The sequence below is a fragment of the Cebus imitator genome, unplaced genomic scaffold (assembly GCF_001604975.1).
Source record: "Cebus imitator isolate Cc_AM_T3 unplaced genomic scaffold, Cebus_imitator-1.0 Scaffold669, whole genome shotgun sequence".
In the NCBI taxonomy this organism is placed as follows: Eukaryota; Metazoa; Chordata; class Mammalia; order Primates; family Cebidae; genus Cebus; species Cebus imitator.
The window spans coordinates 361,734-373,229 of NW_016107984.1; positions in this window are offsets into that span (position 1 = coordinate 361,734).

Below are 11,496 nucleotides of genomic sequence, written 5' to 3' on the forward strand. Positions count from 1 at the left end.
TCTGGGTACTGGGGGCTAGGACTTCTAAATATACATTTATTGCGGAGAGGGATGCAATTCAACCCCTAACACTTAGTGTTATATATGATTTGCTCTTTGTTTCCCCTTAATACTCTGTAATTTATTTTTATAAAATTCAAATAGTGTAAGTGATAAGATGTAAGTTTATCTCAGATGACTGGATAATCATCCTAGCACCATTCATTGAAAAGTCCATTCTTCACTCCAATAAAATGCCATCTTTATCCTCTGCCACACTACACTGTCTTCTCAAGTCAAAAGAGATTATTATCATTAAAAACCACTCTCTGACCTCCTGAAGAGACACAGTTGATGCTGACCGAGCACTCCGTCTCCCTTCCACTGTTCTTACATCACCTGCAAGATCCCTTCCTAGCCTCTAGGGGGAAGGGCTTGAGAGAGAAGGTAATGGGAGAGGAGAACACACTGGTGAAGTCAATCAATCAGTGGCCTCAAGTCTGAAACGAGAGGCCATGTGACCCAAAACATGGTGGATAAACCCATTAGGAATCCAGGAGACCTGACTCTAAGCTGGGTCTGTGAATGTGGTTATGACGTTAATGATTACTCTTACTAGTATTTTACCAGGTTCCAAAGGGATCACCCAACTTTTTCCAGCAAGGGCACCTGAGGACCAGTCTTTCCTTACTTTGGGGGCCAGATCCAAAGCCTGCACTTATTTATATACAGCTAACATTTGCTAGGTCCAGAGGACATGCAGAGCCCTTTACATACATCACTGCACTGAGCCTTCACCACCAAAGAAGGTACAATAATCATTCTCATTTTGCAGATGAGGAAGTTGGCTCAGGGAACGTATCTTGTCTTTGGTCCCTCACCTAGTAAATAGCAGAGCTGGGTACCAACAGTCATCGTTATATCCCAAAGCAAAACTGCCCCCATTGGCTTTCCATCATTCCTCAACTGTCTGAACTCCTTGCCTAACCCATGGGGCCCTCCAGCCTTTCCTGCCTGCTTTGCCATCCTCACCTCTCCCTATACCCACCCTGCTCACGTGGCACCCCACCTAGGGAGCTGGACCCATCTGGGAGCTGCCCTGGGCTCTTCCTTCTGCTTGCCTAACTCGGGCCCCCACTCTTGTTCTGACCAACTCCTCTCCATCCTTCCTATCTGAACTAAAATATCAATTTCACTTCTGTGGCTTAAGACTAAGAGACACCCTCTCTTAGTACACTCCACTGTAGGTGCTCCTGTGTGGGGCCTGGACAGCGTATCAGTTGCCAGCAGACAGATGTAGGCAGAGCCTGCAGGAGTTACACCAATCATTTGAAAAGAACACTATTTTCTCATAATAGAGATTAAGGACTCAAAATGGGGAGTTCACTGTGTCAGTCACTACCAGCTAAAACTTACAGAGACAGGCTCTGTGCTAAATGCTTAAATTCCTTACTTCTTTAGCCACTTGGCAATGTGAAGGGGATGGTGTTATCTGTCCCCATTTTTCAGATGAACTCAAGGCCAAGTGGAGATGTGGTGCTCCAGTCAGTGGGCGGCACCAAGGCTGGCAACAGGCTGGGCCAGGATGAAATTTGGACCTTTCCCAGAAGGTAGCGGGAAGCTTTGGAAAGTTTCACACAGGATGAGATAGGAGCAGACCTTTTTCTCAAAAGATCACCCTGGGGGGCCTTGGGTAGTGAGAACTTTAAGGGAAGGGACTCACAGCCAGAAAGGTAAGGAGCATATTGTGAACACATCCAGTAACCCAGTGAATGCCCTTCCACAGCTTCATCCTAAGGAGGTAATTAGCCAAGTGTCCAAAGGTGCATGTATGGGAACACTGATTGACAAGGACTACAGGTGTGCACCATCATGCCCAGATAATTTTTTTATTTTTTGAGACAGAGTCTCACCCCATCACTCAGGCTGGAGTGCAGTGACCAAGCCAAGGATTCACCATCAGACTGTACCTGTAATACCTGTACAAACTGGATAAATTCCTCTCTTCCTGAGGTCTCAAAATATCTTGAGGTTCTGTGCCTGTCAGAAACTGATATTCTTTTCTTACCACAAGGTCAGGAAGCTTGTAAGGGAACTGTGTAGACAAGGCACCAGGCCAGTCATACCCCAAGTCTACTGGCTTTATAAGGCAACTTCAGTTCTTCAAAGCAGTCTGGTCACATCAGAAAATATGTCATTCCAGTCAAAATGGTGGTTTTAAAAAAAAGTGTCTACAATTGTGTACTGTTAAAAAGAAAAATAGATTCTTACTGAGCTTATGCAAATAACTATATTGCCATAATGTAAGAATACACACAAATAGTTTCTGAATTCTGGAGAGATCAGGTAAAGAGAAAGGTAAATGTCTCAACTTGCTCACAGCTATATATTTTAGGCTGGGCGTGGTGGCTCATTCCTATAATCCCAGCAGTTTGGGAGGCCAAGGAGGGCGAATCACTTGAGGTCAGGAGTTCGAGAACAGTCTGGCCAACACAGTGAAACTCCTCTACTAAAAATATAAAAATTATCTGGGTGTGGTGACAGGCACCTGGAATGCCAGCTACTCAGGAGGCTGAGGCAGAAGAATCACCTGAACCCAGAAGGTGGAGGTTGCAGTGAGCCAAGATTGCACCATTATACTCCACCCTGGTCAACAAGAGTGAAACTCCACTTCCAAAAAAAAAAAAGTATATTTTACCCAATTTCTGTGAGTTATAAATAGCTCAAAAGAAAAAAGTTTTCTTGACTCCATAAAACAATACATAAAAAGAATCAGCAATGTTTCAAACAAAAAGACATAAAAATCATTTCACTCCATCCATCAGTTCAGTCCCATGTAATTAATTCTTGTTCTTCTTAATGTTGAGTTAGTAATATGGTTTGAATCTATGTCCCCACCCAAATCACACATCAAGTTGTAATCCCAATGTTGGAGGTCGGGCCTGGTGGGAGGTGATTGGGTTGTGGGGACAGATCTTTTGGTGCTGTTCTCATGAAATGAGTTCTCACAAGATCTGGTTGTTTAAAGTGTGTCACAGCTCCTCTCTCTTTCTTACTCCTGCTCTGGCCATGTAAGATGGGCTTGCTTCCCCTCTGCCACGACTGGAAGTTTTCCTGAGGGCTCCCCAGCCGTGCTTACGATACAGTCTGCAAAACCATGAGCCAAATAAACCTCTTTTCTTTACAAATTACACTTTCTTTTAGGTATTATTTATAGCAGTGCAAGAATGGGCTAACACAATTAGTGATCTTCATGAGCACACCAGTTTTTTTATTAGTGTTCTGTACATTTTGTTGTTATTGTTGTTTTGTTTTTATTTCTGTTTCTTTTGAGACGGAGTCTCACTCTGTTGCCAGGCTGCAATGCAATGACGTGATCTTGGCTCACTGCAATCTCTGCTTCCGGGTTCAAGCAATTCCCCTGCCTCTGCCTCCCAAGTAGCTGGGACTACAGGTGTGTGCCACCATGCTCGGCTAATTTTTTGGATTTTACTAGAGATGGGGTTTCACCATGTTGGCCAGGATGGTCTTGATCTCCTGACCTCATGATCTGCCTACCTCGGCCTCCCTAAGTGCTGGGATTACAGGCATAAGCCATTGCACCCAACCCCTGTAAGTTTTTTTTTTTTTTTTTTGAGACGGAGTTTCGCTCATGTTACCCAGGCTGGAGTGCAATGGCGCGATCTCGGCTCACCGCAACCTCCGCCTCCTGGGTTCAGGCAATTCTCCTGCCTCAGCCTCCTGAGTAGCTGGGATTACAGGCACGCGCCACCATGCCCAGCTAATTTTTTGTAGTTTTAGTAGAGACGGGGTTTCACCATGTTGACCAGGATGGTCTTGATCTCTTGACCTTGTGATCCACCCGCCTCAGCCTCCCAAAGTGCTGGGATTACAGGCTTAAGCCACCGCGCCCGGCCCCCTGTAAGTTTTTATGTAGTCTAATAGTATGATCTCCAATGCTATCAGAAGCCTACATTCAAGAGTACAAGTCCTGGTCATTTCCATAAATATCCTTGACGTAACACTTTAGGATTTGCCTAGAGCTAAAAGCGCTATGAAGAAAGCCATCAGATTAAAGCAATTTACTACATGTACCAAGATATCAACATTTTTTAGAAATCTCATACAATTTTGAAAAACATATTAGTAACACATTTATGGCATTGGGCTCTTTGCAGGCTTTCACAGGCCAAGCCTCTGTGCAGCATGATGCTGTGTGGAAGCAGCATCATCCCTTGCATGGCCCCTCCAGCCAGCCAGGCACCTGAGATGAGAACTGCACCCAGCCTAGCACCACAGCTAATCCCACCCTTTGCAGTTGGCTTTCCTGGTGCTGCACCTCAGTAGCTACCTCTGATGGCCACCTCTGCAGCTGGCATGGCTGCAGGCTCTCCTGTTGGGCACACACTGGGGGCTTTAGTGGAAGAAATAATGCTGAGCCTCCAAGGCCTGGCATCGCTTGCCACGAGCCTCAGGGAACCCAGCCAGCACAGCAGCAGCAGCCTTGCTTCTGAGATCGAACAGTTTTTGGAGCGTGCCCAGAACTAGGGTGACATAAACCTCTGTGAGGTTTCAATGAGGTGCTGAAACAGTACAGATGTGCAAATGGAATCGCCTAATCAAGAAGTCTAAACTGAAGAAATGAAAATGGCTCACATGACCAAGTTAATTTAGCATAAAAACATAACTGACAGTAAAGGTATAAAGTATAAAACCATCAGTTAAACTTCTCCTCTGTCATTCACATCTTTTCTGCTTCAGAATTGCAATGGAAGACAGTATTCTCAGTGTGTAGAATTTCACCGAGATGAATTTTGGGCTGGACCTGTGGTCTCCTTAAACCAGCTGTTGTAATTTTACTGTTTGAGAATTAATTAGAATAAAGTGCCTTTCTCACCCTGCTCACAAAACAAAATTGACTTAGGCATGCTGGCTCACATCTACAATCCTAGCACTTCAGGAGTTCAAGGCTGAGGATCTCTTCAGCCCATAAGTTTGAGATCAGCCTGGGAAACATGGTAAACCCCATCTCTACAACAAATACAAAAAATTAGCTGGGTGTGGTGGCATAAGCCTGTGGTCCCAGCTACTTAGGAGGCTAATGTGGGAGGATCGCTTGAGTACAGTAGTCCAAGGCTGCAGTGAGCCATTACTGTGCCACTGCACTACAGCCAGGGTGACAGAGTGAGACTCTCTCTCAAAAAAAAAAAAAAGCACACATTAATGCAAATACAAATCATAGGAAGTTAAACACCATTTCTTTCTTCTGTAGACAGGGTCACTCTCTGTCATCCACCCTGGAGTGGCAGTCACTACTCACTGCAGCCTCCACCTCCAGAGCTCAAACCATCCTTCCACCTCAGCCTCCCTAGTAGCTGGCACAACAGGCATTAGCCACCATATCCAGCTAAGTTTTTAGTTTTTTGTAAAGACATGGGTCTCACTATGTTGCCCAGGCACTAAACATCATTTCTTATTTGACACTACTTCCTATATGATTCTAACATTCCAGGCCAGGCACAGTGGCTCACACCTACAGTCCCAACCCTTTGGGAGTCCAGGGAAGGAGGATCACTTGAGTTCAGAAGTTGGAGACCAGCCTGGGCAACAACACAGTGAGACCTCATCTCTACAAAAAATAAACAAAATTAGCCTGGTGTGCTGATGCATGCCTGTAATCTCAGCTGCTAGAGAGACCAAGGTGAGAGGATGGCTTGAGCCCAGGCAGTTGAGGCTGCAGTGAGCCAAGATCACGCCACTGCACTCCAACCGGGGCAAGAGAGGGAGATCCTGTCTCAAAAGAAAAAAGCCCCGAAAGAATTCACTACCACTAGACCCATCCGACAAGAAATGCTCAAGTGACGTTTTCAGTCTGAAAAAAAAAAAAATCACTAATGTGAAAAAAAAATGGAAGTACAAAACCCGCTAGTAAAATTAAATACGTAGACAGACCTAGAATGCTCTAATACTGTAATTGTGGCATACAATCCACTCACAATTTTAGTATGGAGCCCAATTGGTATGACAGATATGATAGATTTATTATGAACAATAATAGTTATAGCAACCTGTCAAGAGGTAAGTAATATAAATACATGTAAATTCAGAAAACTAAAAGTCAAAATGGGGGGACAGAGTTTAAGTGTAGAACTGGTCTCTCTTCCTTTTTTTTAAATCTTCTTTGTGATCAAAGTTTATTTGTCATCTGTTTAAAATAACTTGTTATATCTATAAGATATCTTTTTGCAAGCCTCACAGAAATCACAATGCAAAAAAAAAAAATTCACTAAAAGTAAAAAAGCAATGAATTAAAACATGCTACCAGAGAAGATCACCTAGCCACAAAAGAAGACAATAAGAAAGAAAGACAGGAGTTACAAAATAACCAGAAAACAAACAACAAAATGGCAGTAGCAAGTCTTTCTTATCATTAATAAAATGGAGTGTAAATGGACTCAATTCTCCAGTTAAAAGGCATAGAGTGACCGACTAGATAAAGAAATAAGACCCAACTATATGCTACCTACAAGAAACCCACCTCACCTCTGAAGTCACACACAGACTGAAAGTGAAGGGATGGAAAAAGATGCTTAATAAAGCTGGAAACCAAAAGAGAGCAGGAATTGCTGTGTTTATATCAGATCAAATAGAATATAAAATAAGACTGTAGAAAGAGACAAAAGGGGTCACTCTATAACAATAAAGGGATCAATTCAGCAGGAGGATATAATAATCATAAATATCTATGTATGCAACACTGGAGCTCCCAAGTTTAAAAAGCAAACATGAACAGGTCAGTAAAGTTCCAGGATATAAAATCAACATACAAAAATCAGTAGCATTTATATACATCAACAGTAAAGAATCTAAAAAAGAAATAAAAAAGTAGTCCCAATTTACAACAGCTACAAAGAATATAAAATACATAGGAGCCAATTTAACCAAAGAAGTACAAAACCTATATAAGGAAAATTATAAAACACTGATGAAAAAATTGAAAAGGACACCAAAATATGAAAAGATATTGCGTGTTCATGGATTGGAAGAACTAGTAATGTTAAAAAGATAATACTATTCAAAGCAGTTTATACATTCTATGCGATCCCTATCAAATTACCAATAACATTCTTCACAGAAATAGGAAAAAAATCCTAAAATTCATATGGAACCACAAAAGGCCCCAAATAGCCAATGCAATCCTGAGCAAAAAGAACAAAGCTGGAGGCATCACACTACCTGACTTCAAATATAATACAAAGCTATAGTAACCAACTCAGCATGGTACTGGCATAAAAACAAACAGTCGAATGGAACAGAATAGAGAACCCAGATACAAATCCGTGTATTTACAGCCAACTCATTCTTGACAAAGGAGCCAAGAACATACGTTGGAGAAAGGGACAGTCTTTTCAATAAATTATGATGGGGAACTGGGTAACAATATGCAGAAGAATGAAACTAGACCCCTATCTCTCATCATAAAAAATCAAATAAAAACGGATTAGACACTTAAATTTAAATCCTGAGACTATGAATCTACTAGAAGAAAACATTGAGGAAACACTCCAGGACACTGGTCTGGGCAAAGATTTTTTGTGTGTAAGACCTCAAAAGCATATGCAACAAAGGCAAAAATAGACAAATGGAATTATATCAAACTAAAAAGCTTCTGCACAGTAAAGGAAACAACCAACAAAGTGAACAGACAAGCCACAGAGTAGGGGAAAATACTGCAACCTATCCATCTGACAAGGGATTAATAATGAGAATATACAAGAAGCCCCAACAACTCAACAGTAAAAACACAAAGCATCCAGTTTAAAAATGGGCAAAAGAGATCTGAATAGACATTTCTCAAAAGAAGACGTAAAATTGCTAACAAGTATAAAAAGAATGTTAAACATCACTAATCATAAGAAAATGCACATCAAAAGCACAATGAGCTATCATCTCACCACAGTTAAAATGACTTTTATTTAAAAGACAGGGAATAATAGATGCTGGAGAGGATGTGGAGAAAGGGGAATCCTTGTACACTGTTGATGGGAATGTAAATTAGTACAGCCACTATGGAGAACAGTATGGAGGCTCCTCAGAAAACTAAAAATAGAACTACCATATTATCCAGCAATTCCACTACAGGGTATATATCCAAAAGAAAGGGAATCAATATATTGAAGAGATATCTGCACTCCCATGCAAACATATTCACAATATTCATCAACAGCCAAAATATGGAATCAACTTAAGTGGCCATCAACAGATGAATGGATAAAGAAGTGTAGTATATGTACATAATGGAATATTATTCAGTCATTTAAAGGAATGAAATCCTGTCATTTGCAACAATATAGACGGAACTAGGGGTCATGATGTTAAGTAAATAAGCCAAGCACAAAAAGACAAATATTGCATATTTTCACTCATACGTGGGAACTTAAAAAAAAAAAAAGTGGATTTCACGAAGATAGAGAGTAGACTGGTGGTAACCAGAGCTCAGGAAGAGTAGAGGTGACAGTCTGAATAGAGGTTGGTTAAGGGGTATGTATTAGTCTCTTTTCACACTGCTATAAAAAATGCCTGAGACTGAGTAATTTATAAATAAAAGAGTTTTAATTGACTCACAGTTCCACATGGCTGGGTAGGCCTCAGAAACTTAGAATCATGTTGAAAGAAGCAGCAGGCACCTTCTTCACAAGGTGGCAGGAGAGAGAAAAACAAAGGAGGAACTTCTAAACACTTACAAAATCATCAGATCTTGTGAGAACTCACGCAGTATCACAAGAACAGCATGGGGGAAACTGCCCCCATGATCCAAACACCTCCCTGCCTCCACTCATAGGAATTCCAGGTCCCTCCCTCAACATGTGGGGATTACAATTCAAGATTAGATTTATGTGGGGACACAGAGCCAAACCATATCAAGATATAAAACACAGTTAGATTTAAAAAAATGAGACCTGGAGTTCAATAGACCAGCAGTTTAGCTATAGTTAACATTAACCTACTGTAAATTTCAAAATAGCCAGAAGGGAATAATTTGAATATTCCCAGCATAAAGAAAGGCAAATATTTAGTGATAGACATCCCAATGTCCTGCTTTGATCTTCATACATATTAATCAAATTATCACAAGCACCCCCAAAATATACACATCTATTATACATCATTTTTAAATTAAGTTAAAAATTATACTTTTTGCATGTAAAAGAAGAGAATATGGGAGAAAAGAAATTATAAACATCACTTAGGGACAATTTTTTTATGAGTTTTGCTGTAAAGCAAAGCAGAGAAATGAGGTAGTGGCTGGAGAGAAATAGGGTGCAGGGTAAGAAGTTTTATTTATTTTATGGACAATATTATAGCGTATTTATCAGTATGCTAATAATTCAGTGCAAAATGAAAATCTTGAAATACAGAAGAGAGAAAATTCCCTCATTCATGAGAAAGGTGTTAACATTCAGGGTGCAAGAGAATTTTCTCAGGAACTAGGAACTAGGGCCAGTCACTCAGAATGAAAAGTAGAACATACAGGTTCTAATGCAGAGAGGAGGGCAGATGTGCTTGTGAGGGTACAGAAGTTCTCTTTTCTCAGCACCAGAAAGCAAAGTCATATGCGCTAAGTGCAATGGAGGAGTTGTTGGTGGCTTGAAAAGAGAGTAGAAGGCCAGGCGTGGTGACTCAGCCTGTAATCCCAGCATTTTGGGAGGCTGAGGCAGGAGGATCGCTTGATCCCAGGAGGTGGAGACCAGCCTGGACAACATGATGAAATTTCATCTCTTAAAAAAATCAAAAATTAGCCGGGCATAGTAGCACAAGCCTATAGTCCCGGGTACTCAGAGGCTGAGGTGGGAGGGTCGCTTGTGCCCAGGAGGCGGAGTTGCAGTGAGCCAAGAACACACTACTAAACTCCAGCCTGGCTCAAAAAATAAATAAATAATGAAAAGAGAGTAGAAGCTGTGAAATATTCACTTAGGGGAATGGATGGACTAAGAAATGTAGGATAGCCAGGCAGCATGAAGGGCCCACTCAAAGTTAATAGTTATAAACTGAAAATGAGACCAATCGTGCCAGCCATGTGGCTTTCTCAAACCATCTCTGCCACACAGGAGCAGGCCAGGAACTGGATTCAAGCAGATTTGGGTTTCTATCAGAAGAATAAAACCAAGAAAGACTAGGGCAAGAGTTAAGGGTAACTGCACATACACAGGACTGGTCATAACGATGACCCATGGCCTCATAAGTTGCATGAGGAGGGAAGTGAGCACATGAGGAAGTGAGGTCAGGTAAAATCTAAATACGGAAGAGCTCTGCTGTTTTCCATTGAAGAATGAGGAGAGGAGTAAGTCCAAGGGAGACATTTTGTGTTCCCCAGGCAAAAGGTAAGAGAGCATCTCTTAGGAGGAGACTGAAGGGGAGATGGGCCTCTCCAAGCATCACAGGCTGAAATAATAACCCCCCAAATATGCCCATGTCCTAACCCCCAGAAGCTGTGGATGTTAATTTCTATGGCAAGAAGGATTTTTTGAAATGTGATTATATTAAGGATCTTGACATAGAGAGATTATCCCAGACTGGCCAGCTGGGCCTGATGTAATCACAACAGCTGTAATTAGAAGGGTCCAGGAGGAGTCAGTGCCTGAGCATGTGATGTGATGATGAAGGCAGAGACTACAGTCATGCACTTTGAAGATAAAGGAGCAGGCCACAAGCCAAGGAATGCAAACAGTCACTGGGAGCTAGAAAAGGCAAAGAAATATTCTCATCTAGAAACTCCAGGAGGAACTAGCCCCGCCAACATTGACTTTAGCACAGTAAAACTGATTTCAGACTTGGCACCTCCAGAAGTGTAAAAGAATAAATGTTTGTTATACTACTAAGTTTGTGGTAATTTGTTGTGACAGTAATTGGGAACTAATACACCAAGGAAGGGGTAGGATGTAGAAGAGAGTCAAGCAACAGCTCTTTCCCCTCCAAAATAAATCTGAAAGAAAGAAATTGGGGAAGAGACCAAATGGGTAGCTCTGTTTCACTCGGTGAGAAGTGAAAGAAATGTAAAATTTTGGCATAAACAACCCTTGTGTGCGTTTAGGAGAGTTATAACTGCTGGGTGCCACTTGTCTAATTCCCTCACCTTCTGTGTTTGTTAAGATCCCCTGTTTAAAATTGCAAAGTGCACCCCAGCCCTACACACTCACACACGCACCCCACAACCCCCGACCCAGCTCTATGCTTTCGTACCACTACATGACACACAGGACACCATTTACTATATTTATGGAATGCTTGTTTCCACTAGAATAGGGCAGTGACTTTTGTGCAAGCATCTTGAACTGCTCCTGATACACAGTTGGCTCTCAAACAATATCTGTTAAATGTATATAACAGATAAATCTCACTTCAGAGGTGAGATTGAAGATGCAGAATGGCAAGTATTCACTTCAGAAGGTTTTGAAAGGTAAAGATGAAATTCCGGGTATTTACGTCCTTTTCTCCTAAGAGTATTTTAACAAATGA